Source organism: Oratosquilla oratoria, chromosome 26 (assembly GCF_046742065.1).
Source record: "Oratosquilla oratoria isolate Oo_2021 chromosome 26, ASM4674206v1, whole genome shotgun sequence".
Lineage (NCBI taxonomy): Eukaryota > Metazoa > Arthropoda > Malacostraca > Stomatopoda > Squillidae > Oratosquilla > Oratosquilla oratoria.
The window spans coordinates 55,849,791-55,857,290 of record NC_134802.1 but is presented as its reverse complement, the minus strand read 5'-3'; the positions used below and the strand labels follow the sequence as shown (position 1 = coordinate 55,857,290).

The 7,500-nt window shown below is 38.6% G+C and overlaps 1 protein-coding gene across 1 annotated transcript in view; it reads right to left on the bottom strand.

The window, feature by feature from the left end:
- The window catches only part of LOC143039611 (uncharacterized), a 103,029-nt gene that overhangs the window by 55,535 nt on the left and 39,994 nt on the right, over positions 1-7,500 (bottom strand). The gene's annotated exons all lie outside the window — the stretch shown is intronic.

The window sequence follows — 7,500 nt, the reverse complement described above, 5'->3', positions numbered from 1 at the left end:
TTAATTCATCAGCCGGCAGCTTGGATGAGCGGGTGAGGTGGATGGCGTTGTGTCAGGAGTAGATAATCTCTCTCTCTCTCTCTCTCTCTCTCTCTCTCTCTCTCTCTCTCTCTCTCTCTCTCTCTCTCTCTCTCTCTCTCTCTCTTTCTCTCTCTAAGAGCCAGGTCGTGACTCTCTTTGTCTCTGGTCAGGAAGGAGATGATACAAATGCTCCAAATATGTTTTTCTTCGCTCAAATTGTATTTCCTTCCCTCCCCCCCCAAAAAAAAAAAATGATAAACAAATAAAGTTAAATTCTTCCATATAACGCCAATGAATAAATGAATAAATAAAATAAATAGAAAATAAAATTAAATGAAATAAATAAATCAATCAATCAAAGGAAGTCAAAGAAAATCTGTCTTCTGCAAAAAAAACGGGAAACAATTCAAACTTTATAGAAAATGGGAATCTAAGCACAAACTCCATAGAAAATGGAATGCTGAAGGATTCTTTCGAAGAGTGACGTACTTCAGATATGCATTTCTCTCTGAAGCAGACGACCTTATTCGCTGCCGTTGAGGGCTTATCCCACTGGTCTATTTTACCTCCAACCTCCGATTAATCGGCGGTACCGTCCACGTCCAGCACTTTTTCTGACGTAAAATCATCATGGCAAACTATTATGTTTTCTCAAAAAAAAAAAAAAAAAAAAAAACATAGAATGCTGGATGAAAACTATTTTCCTCCAGCATATCAGAATCATTCCCGAAAGCTGCTGTCTGCAAATCTGCTCCAACAGTCGGAGGAAAAATAGCCCAGTGTGATAGCGCCTTTCGATTTTGAAGAAAACGGAATGTCCCATTGACCTACATCCCGTTTTCTTCCAATTCCGTAACCCCAAACGATTTATTCAACTGGATCTCACGGGGAGAGAACCGTGACGTATATATGACGTCATCTATGACGTCACGTGTCGACAGATATGGCCACCCGTTGTGTCATGTAATTTATTCAAGTCGTTGTTTTTAATCCTAAAAATTATACTTATTGTACTCTCCAGTTTCATCTACTATATACAGAATTATATGTATATATATATATATATATATATGTACAAAATCAAATAACACTGAGCGGGTTAGGATGTTGTTACTTGCGGCGAAGGTCGAGGGGATGGCGGTTCGAACCCTGCCACCGGCGAAGTTGAACCAAGGTCATGGTTAATTGAATTTTACGCTACAATGTCCTCTCTGAGGGGTTCCGTCCTAGCCATCAGATAGGGGGGGAGTTTGTGACGTTAAACCATATCATCATATCAAATAACACATAAGAGAGAGAGAGAGAGAGAGAAGCATGTACTAAGTTTGATATGGCAACATGGCCCAAGTTTGATTTGGCAACATGGCCCAAGTTTGATTTGGCAACATGGCCCAAGTTTGATTTGGCAACATGGCTCACGACGTTTGCCACGCCCTAAACGGACTCCTTAGGGCGCACGGTTTATGGCGGCTATCCACGTTACCTGGACTGCCAAGTAGGCGTTGTTTGGAGGCACACAACATTTGTTGAATGGAACTCATTTCTTTTTCTTTCCTTTCCTTCTTTCCTTCCTCATCTCTCCTTGCCTTCTTTCATCTCCCCCTTCCCCCCCTCCTCCTCCTCCTCCTACTCCTTTTACTTCCCACAACCCCTACTTCTCCCTCCTGTCACTCTCCCTTACTCCTCATCTCCTACACTCCTAGTACTCCTCTCCCCAAATCTAGGTTCAGGAGTTAAATAGCCAAGAATTGGTTAACCAATAGAGTGGTTAACAAATGGAATGCATTCGTTAACTATGTAGTGTAGGCCTTAGGGTCTCTTGGAGTCTCCTCCCATTCTCCTTGTGTTCTTATGGTGTTATCCCTATTTCCTCCCCCCCCCAGAACACTCCCCAACACTCCCAACTCCCTGTTGCGCCCACAAACTCCCACCCCACTCCCTGCAATCACAGGACGCTCTTGTTTTTATTTGCAGGAACCACTGACGTTTTGTCACAGTGTTATCGTCGCTGTGATCACTTCTTTATTGTCGCTTTTCTCAATTTAACGCTTTTGTTGTCCCGGGTCGTCAGGTGGTTGTGGTGGTGGTGGTTGTGGTTGTGGTGGAGGCAGATCCCTTTCAATTCCACTTTACTTTTCGTCTATGTTCATTTATTTGTTTGGTGGATATTTTTATTTGTTTATTTATCATTTATTATTGATTTTTTTCTCTGCCTATGTTTGTGAAAGAGATATATACCATTGCTTACTTGAAATAATGTTTTGTTTTTCTATATATATTTTTTATTATTATAATTTATTTATCATTATTTCTAATCTATTTTTCTATTTGTCTATTTATCCATCAATGGGCTTCTAGAGGAAATAGTTATTATTATCTATTATTATAATTTATTGTTATCTATTAATGCTTATTATTATTTATCATTATTCATTATTTATTATTTTTATTATCATTATTGCCATCTTGTTCACCTTAAGGTGACGGCACACTAGTAATTTCTCACTAGCATGCTATTTGCTTTTGATACTTGGTTTGAGTAGTAACGACTTCGGTTACGATTTTTTTTTTTTCAAATATCCAAATTACTCTTTCGTCTAAAAAGCTGAATGACGATTTAAGAAAAGTTAAACCTAGAATATGAATGTTAGACACATTGCCGACATGTTCTTAAGGAAGTCTAGAATACTGTAACCCAAGTAGTTGCTACTCAAACGAAATAGCAAAAGCAAGTAGCATGCTAGCCTAGTATGGCACCACCTTTGTTCTTGAGACAATGTAGCTCATTTTGTTCTGGCTAAGCGCTGGGTTATTCAATTCAAGATAAAGTTCGGATCCTTTATTTACTGACTAGAATCGTTTGTCTCTCTAAACAGAATTTTATTTATTTATTTTGTTGTTGTTTATGTTGTTGTTATTATCATTACTATATTATTATTATTATTATTATCATTATCATTATCATTATCATTATCATTATCATTATCATTATCATTATCATTATTATTATTATTATTATTATTATTATCATTATCATTATCATTATCATTATCATTATTATTATTATTATTATTATTATTATTATTATTATTATTATTATTATTATTATTATCATTTTCATTCAAGAGTGACGTCATTATATTCCGGGGAACAGTGACGTAATCATTTGACGTTATTTCCTCTTTGGGGCAACAGTGACGTCATCGAGTGACGTCACAGCCCCGTGGGTTGTAATGACGTCGTTGAAAGGTCATGAGTTGCCTTTTGTTCGCGAGCTTTCGTCGGGCTTTGAATACGACAATGGCTGAAACAGACTTTAGTGTTCTATTCTTATATATCTATATATGTATTTATATATATATATATATATATATATATATATATATGTGTGTGTGTGTGTGTGTGTGTGTGTGTGTGTGTGTGTGTGTGTGTGTGTGTGTGTGTGTGTGTGTGTGTGTGTGTGTGTGTGTGTGTGTGTGTGTGTGTGTGTGTGTGCTGGCGTGTGTGTGATTCACCATGGTTTTGGATCACGTGTTGGACTCGTGATCGACAGCTACTTCCCTCCCGGATCTATGGGTAATGCTGTGACCTTACACGCACACACCCAACTCCCCGCCCACGAGAGTTGGAGTAACGACTCGCAGCGCAGCGATACTGAAATTATTTCAGCCCTGGGCGGGATTCGAACCCGGACCGCCGTAGTGGCAGCCGGAGACTCTACCACTGCGCCACGAGTCGTGTGTGTGTGTGTGTGTGTGTGTATGCATTCATTTCATAAAACATGTTTATATATCATAAGCTTTATTTTGTCTTTAAATTATTATTTTTACATATAGAATTTGCAGTAGCATCTTACCTAACGGTTTTAGTCGCTTGTGTTTGGTAATATTTGTGAAATGCACAAAAAGTCGACATTTTCAGCGCCGTTTCGTAATGGAAATGCTTTTGTGAGATGAATGTTGTTGATTATCAATAGCCACATCTTGTCGACTTCGTCATAAATGAGAGTTGCTTTATTCATTTATATATTTATCTTTTCGGTTTTCCTAAATGACGTGCATTAGAACCATCACGGTTATTTATATATATATATATATATATATATATATATATATATATATATATATATATACATATATATATATATATATATATATATATAATTCTATGCATGTTATTTTATGTACTGTCTTTATCATATCAAATTTACGTGTCAAATTTACACAAATAATATATTCTGGTAATTACTAAATGTCGACATTTTTGCCAAAGTCGTCATGCAATCAAATTGTCGACATTCCTGTGGACGCTGACAAAACTTCGACACTTCTGACATTCTCCACTTCAACTTGTCGGTATTTAAGGTTTCTCAACACAGCGTACCCACCAGACAGACGTCGGAGAGGTTCGTCTCCCCCACTCCCCTCCCAACCTCTGGCGATGCAGCCCCGAGGGGCTGGTACTTGATCCCCGGAATATCTATTAATAAGCCAGAGATAGAAACAATACGGTCTAACGTTTCCTCCCAGACAGGCCTAAAGGGGTTATCACACTGGGATATTTTTCCTCCAACCTCCGATTCATCGGCGGTACCGCCTACCTCCAACACTTTTCCGCCATCAAATAATTGTGGCAAACTATTTATTTTTTTCTCAATAATTTACGTAGAATGTCATTTGATATGCTGGAGGAAGATTATTTTCCTCCAGCATATCAGATCATTTCTCGAAAGCTACGGGCTACACACCTCCAACAGTCGGAGGAAAAATAGCCCAATGTGATAACGCCGGTAAGCCACTTGGGGCCTGTGGATCGTTGTCGGCTGTAATTGGGCCGCGGGGTTCCAGTCAGTGCGTCCATACATCTTCCTCCAACATTTATTTATTCATTTATTCATTTATTGAATTAATTAATTAATTAATTATCTAATTATCTGTAACTTAGAACTGAAACAAGAACAGCTACAGAAGATAAGATAAGATTAGAGAAAAGATCTAAAAATAGTAACAAAAATAAATCTACAAATAGGTGAATAAATGAATTAATATATAAATAAATAAACATAGATAAATAAATGAATAGATAGATAAATAAATGAATAGATAATAGATAGATAAACAGACAAATAAATTGATAAATGAATAAATAAGTAAAAAATACACAAAAGATAAGTAGATGGATAAGTAATTAATAAATGAGTATGTAAATAAATAAATGAATAAATAAGAAAATATACAAACGACAAGATAAAGAAATAAAATATAAATAGATAAATAAGCAATTGATAAATAGATAAATGAACAAATTAATAAACAAATTAATGAATAAAGATAAGAAAACGAATGGATAAACATATAGATAAATGAATGAGATAAATAGATAGATAAATGGAATAGAATAGAATAGAGATTTTGGTTGTTACTCAAACGAGGTTCACTTGGGCGCGTGCATAGCAGAGGTTGGTCTGGTCGCTACACACAACCATTCTTGGAATGGGCTGAGGACGCAACTATACTCCCCACCCCATCCCCCTCTCTCTCTGCTCTCTCTCTGCTGTCTCTCTCTCTTTGGTCTCTCTCTGTTGTCTTTCTTTGCTCACTCTCTCTCTCTGCTCTTTCTCCCTCTGCTCTCTCTCTCTCTCTTTGCTCTCTCTCTCTTTGGTCTCTCTCTGTTGTCTTTCTTTGCTCACTCTCTCTCTCTGCTCTTTCTCCCTCTGCTCTCTCACTTTGCTCTCTCTGCTCCTTTTCTCTCTCTTTGCTCTTTCTCTCCCTCTGCTCTTACTCTCTGGTCTCTCTCTCTCTCCCTCTGCTCTTACTCTCTAGTGTCTCTCTCTCTCTGCTCTTTCTGTATCTCCCTCTGCTCTCACTTTCTGCTGTCTCTCCTTTTCTCATCCTTCCCCCCCACCCTCTCTCTCTCTCTCCCTCCCTCTCTCTCTCTCTCTCTCTCTCTCTCTCTCTCTCTCTCTCTCTCTCTCTCTCTCTCTCTCTCTCGCACCACGCACTACCGGGGTCAAGACACAAAGCTCAGTACACGAATGTAGACTAAAGGGGACGGATTCGATCCCACGTACCAAGCGACGGGAATAACTGTACTACCTTTGCCAGACGTGCGTACGCTCGGGAGCGTACGCCGGGAAGCCCTCAACCTGGTCGTCACCCTTGCCCTGAGTGTTCGGACAGCTCGGTGTGGTGGGTTGCCAGTGACAGGGGATAGAACCCGGGACGTCGAGGGTGATACTATCAAGGACACTTGATCTTACCACACAAAATACCAGAACTAAGAATATATATATATATATATATATATATATATATATATATATATATATATATATATATATATATAAAATCAAGTAACGTAGAATAAAATAAAACTTAAACTCACGGGACGAAACGTCCGACCTCACTCAGGGCAAGTGACCTGAGGCTTACTGAGTTCCCCAATGTAACTTCCTCCTCCGTATATAACCCCTGTCTATGTACCTTATAATTGTAACTGCTGAAGAGGACCACAGTTAGTGGTCGAAATATACGGTTTACTCTGTATCTCAGCTTATCTTTCTCCGAGAGTGGGTTTAAGTTATATATATATATATATATATATATATATATATATATATATATATGTATACATACATGTATATTTCGTTCTTAAGTACCTAATCATTTCGATATACTATAGTTCTCTAAAATATTTTTGACAAACAAAAATGTGTTATTACTACAACACATTTTTTCTTCTTTTCTCTCTCTCTCTCTCTTTCTCTTTCTCTTTCTCTCTCTCTTTCTCTTTCTCTCTCTCTCTCTCTCTCTCTCTCTCTCTCTTTAAGGGGAGTCAGGAGCGTTGCGTCTTGTGCACCAAATTGGGCAACAACCTACAACCCTTCTGACAAAGGAGTGACCCACGTCCCGTTTTCTATTCGATGCTTTCACTCGGTCACTGCTCTTTACGTTTTCGGTTCATAGACAATGTTCATCTTCCGTTTGAAAACTTCACTTTGAGCTGCCTCAGGCTGCCTGAGAACTGGCTAAACAAAAAATCAACAAAGAAATAATTAATTGGATTTGCTTATATGTACCACTCAGAGGCACGCAATGCAAACATGTTTATTATCACACAAATACACACACAGACACACACACACACACACACACACACACACACACACACACACACACACACACACACACACACACACACACACACACACACACACACACACACACACACAGCGAAAATACATACATATACCAAAGGCTTTTTCCCCCTTTACAGGGGGGGGGGTAGCCAAAAAGAAAAAGGCATAGAAACCACTTCCACCCATTCCATTTCCTATATATTCCACTCCCCTCCACCCTCCTCCTTCCCTCTTATCTTGGCACCTCCTGGATGACGGGTCATTCCTCCATCCTGTCCACTGCCCTGGGTCAGAATCACCAATAAAAATCAATCTGTGGGGATTGAACCTACTCGTCCTCC